A 13,803-nucleotide genomic window follows, 5' to 3' on the forward strand; every position below is an offset into this window, starting at 1 on the left:
GCTGCTTAGTGCGCGCACAAGCGGGAAAACCGCTTGCATTGTAAACATCCAGCACTGACTTACTTCAACCCATGTTTTATATTTTACAAAACATTTGGGTAATAATAAATGTCTCATAACATAATGTAGGAAAAACTGAGTTTTTTTCCCAAAATATGTGGTACATTTTTTCGTTATATAGTATTAAAAAAAAAGAAAGTCTTATGTGTCTCCAGAAAATGGTATAAAATGAATTCCAGTACAGTATTGCATGACGGAATAAATGTCAGTCAAAGTACCGCAGCGCTGAATACTGAAAAATTGCCTGGACAGGAAGAGGGTTTAACACCCCGGACTTCAAGTGGTTAAGATACCCACAAAGCTAATAATCTGCCCCCCTTGATCATGTGACAATCATTATATCTCAAAGAATTTTGCAGACACAATCGCCTTCAGGTGAACTGTCCATCAGCCAGGTTGCTATTTTCTTAGCCAATAACTATTGTTTTCACTGGGTGTAACTTCAAATTCCAGACCTGCTGTGTGAAGATGAAGGTTTAAGATATTTGCATGCTCAAACCCAGATCATTTGTTTACAAAAAATCATTTCACTTCATTTGGTGTTCTGATTGTGTTTTTAGGCTTAAAGTAACATTAAGCCCTCAAAGTTTTTAACATAAAACAATACTGTAATGTGCGCCTTACTGTAATCCATGGTTGTTTCCCTTCTCTTTGCTGCTCTTCCTTTTAAATCTGTATCTCTTCTCATGCTGGGCAGAACTTCTGTTTTGCAGCAGACTGCCTTGTCTCAGGAATGGCTACATGGTGTCTGTGTGTAGGTTTTGAACCTGAGCCAGCACTACAGGAAGAGGCCTCAGCTGCAAAGGGAAGTTCGCCCCAAGCATGAGAAGACATGAGGATTTAAAAGGAAGAGCAGCAAAGAGAAGGGAAACAACCATGGATTACAGTAAGGCGCACATTACAGTATTGGTTTATGTAAAAAAATCTGAGGGTTTAATGTCACTTTAAATTAGAGAAAACTTACCCTTGCAGTTTTGTCTAGCGCACTCAAATACTCTGCAGCCTTTACGCCGGGTAACTCTGCCAGAACAGTCTAACACATACAGCTGTACCTTGAAGCCTGGACCTAGCACAAGAACCCTGCTTCCCTGAGATGTGGAACATGTCTGTGAGGGTGCCCAGTGCTCAAGGCATAGAAGGGAAGGGAAGAAGGTACATATTGATCCTCCTGGGCCCGGGGCACACACATATATTCTCCTGTCACAACAAGGTGCGAACATCCACAAGCCGCAGCTGCCCGGTGAACCGGACAGACCAGCGTAGAACAGGGGGGACAGTCCATGGGAGTGGAAGACACATAAGAGATAGCAGCAAAGATGCACAGACAGTCACTAGTCCAAGCACCACTCTGGCGTAGGGTTGCCACCTTTCCTTCAAGCGTAACCCGAGCACTCCAACGACGCACGGATATTTTTTTGGGGGAGAATGAGTTGTGGCTTATTCATATGTAAATAGCGCCAACCATTAATATGTAAATATCACAGTTGAGACTATTTTCAGTGGGGGGCCAGTAGCCCCTATCTTAATTTTGATTGCCCCTGTCTTCCTGACCTCTTGTGTCCGGGTTTCTGCTGCCATGAAACCCGGACACAGCATTCAAAACCCGGACTGTCCGGGTGAATCCTGGACAGGTGGCAACCCTACTCTGGCGCTGCCAGGTTGGAGCAGACAGGAGGGCGGCTGTGCCCCGAAGGTGGGAAACCACTGTTCTACGGTGTTAACCCTTATAAATATAAGTAGCCATTTAGAAAGTTATCTATTAGGCTGCCTAGAGCAAGTTCCTGTAGGAGACTGTGCGACATTTTTTTGTAAAGTAGCCGCCACTCCAAGCTCGATCCCATGATGAACTACAATCTCATGTTTAGTCTACTAATTTGTATTGAGATTGTAGTCCATCACAGGAGTGAGCTTGGAGCGGTGACTACTTTACAGCACACACAGGGACCTTGGGGAACAAAATCAGAAACACTCCAGAAGGAAGGACAGTGTCAGTATGTATTCAGAGATGATTTTAGGATCTACAGCTGAGTGATATACAAATAAGATACATTGTTGTTAATATTTAAAGGTCTTTTAAAGTGTCCATAAACCTGCCGATTATCGTACGATAATCGTGGGAAATCCCGCGATCGTACGATAATCGGCAGGTGTATAGAAGGCGTGCGGCCGTTTCCACTGTACGGTCGCACGTCTTTTGTCTTACACGCCGAGAATCGTACGAGTGTTGGCGGGTTTGTGGCCATCTCGTAAGACAAATGCCGCACGGGCCGGTGTGCGTAAAGCGCACACTGCTCGTTCAGTATTGCAGTCATCGGAAGCCCGCCCCTCAGCGGGGCGTGCTTGCGATGTTTGCAAGTATGATCTGCCTGTCCAAGATGGGCAGATCGTACGTTTTTTTAATTACCTTACAACCATCGCAACACAAAAGTCTTGCGATGGTTGTAAGGTGCATGGCCAGCTTTACACTCAAAAATCAGATTCTAAAGTTGCATCCCTCTATGTGTGATAATTAATAATAACATAGACATGTCAGGTGTAAAACGCTGTGATTGTGAAATACTTACACTTGCAGAGCATTCACTTCCTGCTTTGAAAGGGCAAAATGACTTCAGCTTGCCAAAGAAATCCACACTGTGATTGCCTTGACATCAGCAGAGCATTGCTGCAAAATGTCATCTGTAATCTCAGGGGATCTCAGGGAAAGGCATTTTCCTCCCCTGAGATGATGTGCATGGTCACATGTCCTTGTCACATGTCTAGTCACATGTGCCAGAAATCCAGGAAGTAAAAAGAGAGCTAGAAATCTGCCCTTAGTAAACATGGCCACTGTCAGAAGACTGAGGAAGAAAAGAGACATAAGGTATGCAAAGAATACAAAGCCGGCAATTATCTTGAAGTATTTCTTAGTAGATTGTCATTATTAAACAATACAAAAAGTGTGTTTGTTGTTATTTTTTTTTAAAGGGTAAAGGTCCACTTTAAGGTACCCAAATGCATTTTTAAGATTGAACTCTTGGGTTTAGTGTCACTTTAAGGGCAATGACTACATGCTGCCTAGCAAGATCAAGAGTAGATTATGTCCTGCATCTAGTTGGTAGAGCAGGTGCCACCTTGGATACATTATATGATATATTTTTTGCCAGGAACCTTTGTGAGTATCAGATAGCATTATAAAATAACAGTATAAGATGCTGGTGTGCTTTCTATTTGTCCTGTAGTGTTGTGCAAAGATCCGGAGAGAGCTGCAAAGCCCTGGCTATCGTTATTTACTATAAAAAGAAACACTTGAATGAATCTTTAATAGAGGTTCCTCTGCACCAGCACTGTATCCTTTCATTGCTGGAGCGATGACAGTTTGTATCTTTATACAGGAAGTGAGGGTAACTCTACAACAGGAACAAAGTAGAGTTGTGGAAACCCTGTATTAGCCTTGTAGGATTTTATTATAGCCGCCTGTGTCTGTTGCAGATTTTCCCTCACTTCCTGTCTAGTGAAACCGCTGTCATTGTCACCTTTTTTTTACCGTACAAGTGAATGAAGCCCTATTGTCACAGTGACACCAATTTCACTAAACAAGAAGCTAGGAAAAATCTGCAACAGTGATACAGAAGCCCCAACTGCCCACCTAAAACCTAATTTGGCAGCTGCTCAGGTTAGTACACAGTGCGGCACATTTTATAAAGCATGTTGCATTTGGCAGGTGGTGCTGCTTGCCAAACGTGACCATTGCAGCATGGGTATCCCGAGGCTGGGTGTCACTCGGGGGCGGAGACCGGGTGACACCCCCCGCCGTAACGTCATCGCGCATGCACGGTGATGGACAACAGCAGAGAGAGGAGGGGACGTTCACCCGGCGGGATAAGGTATGCCGCCGGGTCCCCTCCTCTCTCCTGACGCTGTCGGGCTCTCGGTCCGTGACTTTTCATAGGGGGTGACACCAAAATGACTTTCTTTGTTCAGTCCTAGGGGTTGAATGAAGAAAATATTAGTGTATGCCCAGCTTTAGGGGTTCATTTATACCCCAGATGGATGCCGGTTGCACAACACTAGCCCCCTAGATGGTGCTGCTGAGTATAGTACTCCATCTAGGGTGCTAGTGCCATGCCAAAGGGAACCGTCTAGCTACGCGCTGAAAGGAACTTTTATAAATGAACCCCTTACATATTTTTCTATAGAGTTCTATACATCAGACCAAAAAGAGAGACAGCTATGAAAGAAAAGGGGGGGGGGGGGGGGATTTGGTTCCCAAAGAGAGACAGTCCCTCCAAATGAGCAGCTGTGTTGCAGTTGTGGTTCTGTGTAATTTTCTTCTTGGATATAGTAAACCGACCAATCAGACTGCAACGTCTGTCGACACTTTGACGCGTCTTTTCCGCATCGTTGCCCAAATTCAGGAAGTTCTCCTGTGCGCTAACCAGAATACTGAAATCACAAGCATGAAGCCAGGCATTTCCTAAGCCTCCCCTGCCACTTGTGGGTTTGAATGAAATTCCATGGCAGCAGCTAGGAAGTCCCAGGCTGTGTAGTTTGTATCAGGAAACAATGCTGGTCCCTCCCTCTAGTAGGAAGGCGCTGGGCGGAGGGGGCTGACTTTCCATTCTGTGAGGGTTGCAGGGCACACAGGCTTGGGGATCTGCACAGCTCCGACTGTAGCTTGTCAAGAGGAGAGCACAGGCAGGTAACACATGCTTCCATTCTAGCAACTTCTAACCGTACATCCCTTCTCCCTGTGTATTCTATGCAATGCTCCTTCTCCCGGCAGCTCAATGGCTTGCCAATGCAGGCAAGTGGTAACTTTGTACCGGTGTCACCCTGACACTATGACGTAGCGTGAATGGCGATGATGTAGTGACTGGGTTGAGTAACCCTTGCAATGCCGTGGCCTTTAATAAGGCGAAAAAGCGATGGTCAAAGTGCTGCAACCCTTAGCAACCGGTGATCTTCCATCAGCTCCACACTGAACAGCTGTGATCTGGTTGCTTTGGGCAACCACATTAAAAGGATATTTCCCTAATCGGACTGATCAGCTGTAATCTGATGAAAGGATCTTTCCTGTACAGCTGTATTCTGGTTGCTATGGGTAGCCAGATAAAAGAAACTGCACTGAACAGCAGCAATCCGGTTGCTGTGGGTTAGCACGTCTTGCACCGTGCTAGTTAACCAATGTGTAAAATGGTTCAAAATGTTCTATTTACTTTTGCTTGATTTTTCTTTTCTTACTCTGCCTGCCATTCAGTGATGCATCAGACATTGCATTCCTTCTGATCAGACCTTACTTGTATGTATGTGCTTGTTTTCTATTGACATGTATAACTTGTATGTTTATAAACATTGCCATCATGTGTAGGAGCAGTGATTGCATTGAACGGTCCTTTATATTGCCTTCATCAGTCTTTACAATGGCATGCTACGTCTGATCGCAGGCTTTGAAGCAGATTAACCCTTCATGTGCTCCATGTAAACCCTTCTACTATGATATGATGACAATGATGCATGCATTTATTGTTTCTTTTCACAATTGATACATAGGGGAAAGCTCTGGCTCGGCCCGCAATGAATTAGCATGCCACACGCTGTCTGGAGCTGCCCTGAGTCTACATTGTAAAGAGAACCTTCCTTTTCTTCATTGATTAATGTTACTCGATGCTGTTCCATCCAGAGAAGCGGAGAGCAGCTCAGCCTATCGGAGCGGCGTGCACTGCACAGCGGCGACCTTTTACCTACTTTCTGCGAAGCCGCCGTCATGTGCTCTCCGAGCAGTTTTGGGGGTTGGGTGCGTGACGTCAACAGAGGGGCGGGGACTGCTATAGGAATAGAGTAGTGTGCGGCTGTGCCCTTAACTATAAAGGGAGTGTGGAGAGGATGAGGGAAGGTGGCTGCTGCTGCATGGATATCATATACATAGTCTGCTGTATACAATATACGTATCCTCCTTCTGCCCTCATTGCTCTTCCCCCAGCAGGCTGCCATGTGAAATGTTATTCCTGAGCTTCCTTGTTTATCTTGGACCGTGCTGCTCTTATAAATATGTTTCAGCTCCATTTACACACAGCGTAGACCTGCATTTTACCACACCGTATCGCTGCAGGTCACCGCTAGGACACACAGAAAACAATTGTTTTCTATGTGTTCTGTGCACACATAATAGAGTGTACACATTGTACACTACAGATAAAGTTAAAAAAAAATGTAAACAGTTGCAGCTCCAGCAGTGTGCTATACAACGCACATTGCAGCAGCTGCTGCAACGCACTAGCCTGCCTGCTAAAACGACGGCCCTAGTGGGAACGGGTTCTGTGTGTTGCATATTTCACTTTGAGGGCACGTTCACACCAGGGCGGTTCGATTTGTCCGGGCTGAACCGTCGACATGAACGATCCCATACATTCCGATGTGGACCGTTCACGCGCGATCCGAACCGCCTGACCAGCGAGGATTCCATGCAGATTTCAATGGAAAGACGCTGATTAGCGCATTTTTGGGCATTTTTAATTGCGTTTCAGTGCTGAAACGCAAATAGAAACACCCAAGACCGCCCTTTTAAAATTTGTGCGGAATCGCATCCGCCCTGGTGGGAATGGGGCCCTAGGGTGTCCTTGGAAGCAGATGTGCATTACACCATACTGCCTGGCATGGGCTTTCATTAGCAGTATTTGCCCCCGTTCACACTAATGTGATTTATCGGGCTTCTGTGGAAATCCCATTATTCCCTGTGGTGCCCATTCACATCTTTGCAACATACTGCAATGGAAAGCTGCGGCCGCTTCTTTTGGTGCTGCACATTGGAGGGAAATGATGGAAACCGGAGCAGACGGGATCTGGAGCAGTTGCCCATGGCAACTAATCAGCTTCTCTCTTTCATTTTCAAAGCTTTACTGAACAAACTGAAGAGAGAGGCCGAGTGGTTGCCTTGAGCAATTGCTCCAGTGTTCAGAAATTCCCCATATTGTGTTTTTGGCCCCATAGACTTTAATGGAAACACATGTAAAGTGCATTGTTGAGCATGACAACAAGACCTCACTCCCTAGCAACCTATACTTTTTTAAACCTTTATTGGAGGAAACAAAAACACGCTAAATACACATGCACGAGAATTCAGATGCATAAGCTTGAGCAGAGACAATGGACCATTTGCACCACTCCGGTCCTCTGCAATGCATCAAAAGCAGAACTATAACCGCCAATCCCTTACAGCAGGGCTGGGCAACTCCAGCCTTCCAGCTGTTGTGGAACTACAAGTCCCACGAGGCATTGCAAGACTGACAGTTACAGGCATGACTCACAGAGGCATGTTGGGATTTGCAGTTAAAGAACAGTTGGAGGGCTGGAGTTGCCCACCCCTGACATACAGCCAAGGACGGTTCCAATTTGGCCTCTATTTGGATTTTGGTTGCCATGGTGCTGCACATGTGATCAGCTATGACAACAACCATCTTGAAAGTTTAGGTAAGAGCTGAAATAAGCGCAGTGGCAACCTTGACAGTTGGCACGCCTTAAAAGTAACTGTTTTTGGGGACATTAAATTGGTGGGTCTATGTCCACTTCAATGCTCATGCATTAATAACTCAAATGCGTTCAAATGGGCTGCCTAACGCACAATTAACATTTTGAAAAGCATTTTTAGCATTGCGTGCATTGCCACTCATCGCAGATGCAGGTGTGCTGGGGAGGTGCGTTAAGGTGCCATACAGGATACATATTTTCATGCATTTCGAGATAAATTCAACTGCATCACACCAACGTACATGATGTGTTACCATGCTTTGCAGTGACTTGCTTGTTGCAGCAGTGCACTGGTTTAAATTGGGCCCTTGAGGACTCAGTCACTCCATATCCAGTGTGTTCTGGTGCGGTTCGAGCCTGGAACACACTGGATCGCATAGCTCAAGCCGGGCAGCATTTTGGGACGGGATGGGGCATGTCGGTGCCAGTCACATCAATGACACAGCAGACCCCCCCCACCCCACAGTGCGATCGCCCGCACCGGACCGCGAGGTACAGAAATGCTCTCCGTTCCACACCTGCATCTGCAATGAGTGGCAATGAACTGCCCTGCCGAAAATGCGATCTGAAAAAATAGTGCATGCAGCATTGCTGGTGGGGGGCGTGTCTGGCACCGACACGCCCCAGAACACTGCCCAGCTTTATCTATGCGATCCAGCGCGTTCCAGGCTCAAATCACACCGGAACGCACTGGATATTGTGACAAGGTCCTAAGGCCTCATTCTCAATGGCAAATATAGTCCTGCATTCAGATGCAGCTCTGTGCTTTCATTGCATACTGGACAGTTACCCGCATCCAGTTTGTGTGCAGCCAGAACCAACGGTCCTGGACACAAACTGTCTGCATCCAGAGATGGTTAGAGGCCCTAATTACATGTAACTTCTGGTATGAGTGGTTACACGTGAGCTGCTGGCACGGGGCTAGTTTCTTTACCAGCAAGAATTGCTCATTCTCATTGGTGAAAACCCGTCTGAATGAGGCACGCTGTCTCTTAGCTTGTTTAGGGCAAAATGACCATGTCCCCTGATTATCCTCTCAGAAAGGTATTTTCTCCAATCCATACCCCCCTCATCCCCTTTCCAATGGGACTTCAAGGTGCGTACATGCACACGAGAAAAGCGCCTGACCCCCCGTTGCACTGCAACACCAGTAACACCTGTGTTGCAAACAAATTATCCGGGTGTGATTTTTAGACCATGGGTGCATATTAAAGATGGATGGGCTCACCAAACGCAATGGGGGGAATTTTTCAAAACTGGAGCAGAGAAAATCTGGAGCAGATTTGCACTGCAGCCAATCGGCATTTCTCTCTCATTTTCAAATCTCACCTTAGCAAACTGTAGAGAGATGCTGATTGGTTGCCATGGGCAACTGCTCCATATACTGTTTGCTCCAGTTTTGATAAATTCCCCCCATTGTGCACTGACCTCACAAAGTAATTACGTGCAACACTGTGAATGGGCCCTAAAATTGTATTTCTGCTCTTACACATTTCCAGTTTACCAGTTAGTGGACACTATAAACAGCTATTAGATTGTTCCATTTTCTGACCTTAAAGTAACACTGTAGTGGGAAATCATAATCTTATATGGAAAACTGCATCATTTTAAATGTGATTTGGCCTTTTGTAGTTGTACAAAAATACCTGGTGATCCTGCCAGCGCCATTTACAACAGGGTGACAATTTGGATTTCTCTCCAGTAAAATCACTGCAGCGCTGTCATCCTGTTGAATGCTGTACCATCATGAAGGCAGAGGAACAGGGTTCTCATGTGTTGTGACTGCTGGGAATCCTCCTCCTCATTGCCAGTCAGCACTGGTCCCAGCTGTCTCTTGCCAAGGCATTGTGATTGACAGCACAGAACTGTCCACATCACAGAGAAGACCTATAGGAAGAAACACAGGATACCTTCTCCCATCCTGACTTTGATGGCGAGAAGAACGCTGTAGTTCCTGTGATAACATCACAGAGACTACGAGGAGGATATACAGCATCTCTGGATGGGATAAGCAGAAATAAAAAATGCAGCAGCCAAAAGAGGTGAGGGGGGGCTGATTATATTTTTCTTTAAAATCACTATAGATGTATTTTACAATATTGCCTAGTGCTAGTGTAAAGAATTGTAATGAGTCTACCAATTACAAATAATGAGATGTTATATTTACTATTATCTGCACCAAAAGAATACACAGGTAGAATCATGCACTCATTGTGCTAATGATTAAAGGGACCACACAACGCGCCTCAGTGTGGCATGATATAAAGACCTGAACATTAAGGTGTTGTTTACAACAGCCAGTCAGATATTTTCTTTCATTTTCCAACAACTTCTTGGGTAACAATTGTTATGAATCATACCTGTATGAATGTTTCCATTATCTGGCCTATTATCTCCACCCCTCCCATGTTGTCACCTTTATTGCCTTTATTACTTCTAGGAATTCTAATCACATGGAGCTTGATTAAAAACACCAATCAGAACACACAGCCCGACACTGAGCAGCAATTCATTAACAATTAGAACTAACTGTCTGCTACTTATCAGTAAGAGATAATTAATTGATCTTGAACAGGAAATATGTCATCATATTTTTCCCCTTTAATCTACACTAAGGCCTCCTTCACACGAAAAATAGCCAGCACGCAGCTGGGTGCACGGCCGTATCGGGCAGCTCCCGGGAAGGACAGGTGCTTCGTGTGATTAGTACGCAGCCCCTGTCCTTCTCTATGGGAGTACGCGGCCGTACGCCGCCCTACGCTCGCCCGCCCTGCAGTCCGTGTGGGTGCCCATACTCGTACGTTGACAGGGTGGATCCTGTCTGCGTCCGAGCCAGGACACCCGCACCCACATGGACCTGCACTTGTGGTGAGCGTAGGGACGCGTACGGCCGCGCACTCCCATAGAGAAGGACAGAAGCTGCGTTCTAATGATAGATAGATGGATGGATAGATAGACGCTTGTGTACAAAAATGTACCACTCGGTTCAGAAGTCATCTTCACACAAAGGCGCTTACTGCAAACATCCTATATGGAGTTTAGAATTTCTCATTTATCAGAGTGTCTGGAAAAACCCTTTGGGGCCGATTTTATGAAAGTTAGGGTAAAGAAAACTTTAATGAAAGTGGAACATTTTATGGCAGTCAAAATCTTCATTTGTTTTGTCCTTCTTGGGCCACTTTTACGGCGGTTGACAGTTGGTTTACAGGTGTTCAGGAGGCAGTTCTGCTGCTTCCTAAATGCCTGTTTTCTTTTTATCTCAATGGAGAGACAGTATTGCAGTACCGTGTGGCAACCAGTTGCAGTGCAGTCCTATTGATGTCAATGTGTGCGTTCTGGCAAGTGGCATCGCCTGCCAAACGTGGCATGTTTAAATACCTGAGTGGCCATCATGTTAGGTTTTAGGTGGCCATTTGGAGGCAGTAAAACGTGGATCAACTGACTATTTTTTACTGCTCAATGGCCAAAAAACTGGCACCCGCAACGGGATCCGTCCATCCAGTACTTTATTTGCAAAAAGGCATGACAGCAGCAAACAAACAAATGTTTACATGTTTCAGCCCCCAAACTTACTCATAGCCACTATTGCCCCTTTGCCACCCATGTGAATAGGCCTTAAAGGGTTTCTAAACCCTCCCGTTTTTTTTTTTTTTTTTCTTACGCTTTAACCTCCCTGGCGGTCTGATTTTTTTCCCAATATTTCTTTTTTTTTTATTTCCCAACGCGGCCGCTCGCAAGGGATGGAACACGGAAGACGGCATCGGCTGGAGGACACAGCACGGCTCATAGGGAGAAGGTAAGTGAAGCGCTGTGTAATCCCGAGTGTGGCTCGGGGTTACCGCTTTTGGTACTGAAATTAACCCCGAGCCACACTCGGGAATACCGCCAAGAACGGTAAAATCGGTTTAAACTTACCCCTGTCTTCGCCGCCCCCTCCCGTCCGAGAATCCGAAACTGCTCGGGCAGCCGTAAAGCATCTTGGGGCGGGCGCATGCGCCGTTCGGATTTTCGGGCGGGAGACGAGGAGAGACATAAGGTAAGTCTATGGACACGTGGACCCGCATGCAGGCACAGGACAGGAAGTGCCAGTAAGGACAGAGGAGTCCGCGCTGGATCGGACACCCGCCTCAGCGCTGGAGAGAAGGCTGAAAAGGACAGGAAGATCAGATTAAGAAACATCATTTAAGGTAAGTGCTTTAACCTCCCTGGCGGTATTCCCGAGTCTGGCTCGGGGTTAACTTTCAGTACCAAGAGTGGCAACCCCGAGCCAAACTCGGGAATGCACAGAAAAGTGACCTTGTTCCTGCGAGCCCGCTGTGTCCTCTGCTGTACGCGGCCGGCCGATGCCGGCTTCTGAGTTTTACTTTCGTTTTCGGGCGTCACAGCGGAGGGCGGAGCCGGCAGGAAATTCAAAAGTGAAAACATTACATTTACACAGAATACAATGCAATCCTGCTATAATTACACTTATGTATCAAACTATTTCACTTCAATTTTGTCCCCAGAGCTCTGTCCAGTGCCCTGCCTGCACGTTTGCTGTTCTTTCTGCTGTTCTTTCTGCCTGTAAACTTGTGAACGTCCATGGCATCCAAAAAGCGTCCCTTTAGGTCCAAAAGCGGTTTTAGACCAGGTAGAAAACAGCGATAGTAAATTAGAATCACTTGCAGAATTGAGCGATAGCGATTTGTTGGGAAATTCGCCTTCAGTGTCTGATGACGAATTTCCCAACGAAACGCTATCACTCAATTCTGCAAGTGATTCTAATTTACTATCGCTGTTTTCTATAACATTGGGGGGAGGGAAAAATGATCCTGTCACTTTAAAGAAAACTGAAACTGTTTTCTTTCTGTGGAAAACACCTCAACGCTTGTTACCATTATTATTAATGTAAATGTGTGTTTGTGGTAGCAATCAAATACTACTCTTACTTTGTCGCATGATGGCAAATCAGCTGAAGTGTTTGATTGGATATTATGGTAGTACAGACAGCTCTTCTTCCAGACACTGAGAAACAAGGCCCAGAGTACTTTGTTCTTAGCGTTGTCTGAAAATATATTTGTACCGGTTTCCTGTAAAAAGAAGAACAGGCCGAAGTTTTTTCCAGCAGTGAAAATGAATTTGCTGCCCATGTTATCAGATAAGGATACACAATGTCACTAATTATAAGATAGTTCATGACATAAGCTTTGGTGAAGGACCAAGTCTTATACAAGTCTCCTTGTATAAGTTGGCCTTCTCATCTGTCTGTATAGAGGGGTCCATCCTTTCCATTCCTTCAGTTACCATTATATGAATGAAGTGTAATACAAAGCATGCTGGGTGTGACCCTGTACTCTGCACTGTGTGTGTCCTTGGCCATTATTATCAAAGGAACAGAAGTAACAATCACCATTAGGGGCAGTATGCATACAATGATATTTATTAGTACTGGAGTTCCTTAAATAATACAACACTTTTTAAAAGCGGCACACATTTCTATTATTTCCTTTTTCATGTCCTGTAAACAGACACATTTTATTGTTACTGTGTTTTGTTCCCATCTTGAACAGAATTGGGATTAGAGCTGGATGAGAGACTGGTACTGTTCTAGGTTTATTTTACACTCTATGTGAATTGTATGATTGTATGACAAGGTGATGATTAACACTCTGTTTGGCTGCAGGCTATGGTCTTAGATGTTTATACAACACATTATATTATGTACCTTTTTATGTCTACAAATATTTGCAGTGTACTCTCTGTTGTGTGTCAGTTTATTTAAAGTACTGAAAAAGCATGCACACTTGAGGGCTGGTGCAGACCTGGGCGATCCAGGACGCACGTCCTGGGGCCGCACGATTGATTACAATGGGGTTACATCCATGCGGCAATCGCAGAAAAAAGTTACATATACCTTTTTTTGCGATACTCAACGCACGGCTGTGATCAATCCTCAAATTAGGAAACCCGCACTGAAAGAAGTACAGAGGCTGCCATTGCTGATCTGCTTTTTCAAATGCTAGTTGTGTTTAGCCTCAATTCCGACACTGATGACAAGCATGCAGTTAGAGATTTCGGGGAAGATCATAACTCCTAATCTGAAATATGTGTCCATTGCCACTGGATTGGCATAATGGCCAGCCAACTAGCAAGGACAGTTAGGCAATGACAGCCTAGCTATTTTCTTATTCCCCTGATGGGGCTGCTGTAAATGGGAACATGCTGATGATAAATTAAACAAGGTTGGTAATATATATATAT

At 45.3% G+C, this 13,803-nt stretch overlaps 1 protein-coding gene across 2 annotated transcripts in view; it reads left to right on the top strand.

Moving 5' to 3' along the window:
• The first annotated feature begins 4,665 nt into the window (after positions 1 to 4,665).
• The window catches only part of CPT1A (carnitine palmitoyltransferase 1A), a 72,672-nt gene continuing 63,534 nt past the window's right edge, over positions 4,666 to 13,803 (top strand). For both annotated transcript variants that reach the window (XM_018567180.1, XM_018567181.1), the window contains exon 1: positions 4,666 to 4,738. The gene's annotated coding sequence lies outside the window, so the exon portion shown is untranslated. The remainder of the gene's footprint in view (positions 4,739 to 13,803) is intronic.

Source organism: Nanorana parkeri, unplaced genomic scaffold (assembly GCF_000935625.1).
Source record: "Nanorana parkeri isolate BGI_ZX_2015 unplaced genomic scaffold, ASM93562v1 scaffold1017, whole genome shotgun sequence".
Taxonomy (NCBI): domain Eukaryota; kingdom Metazoa; phylum Chordata; class Amphibia; order Anura; family Dicroglossidae; genus Nanorana; species Nanorana parkeri.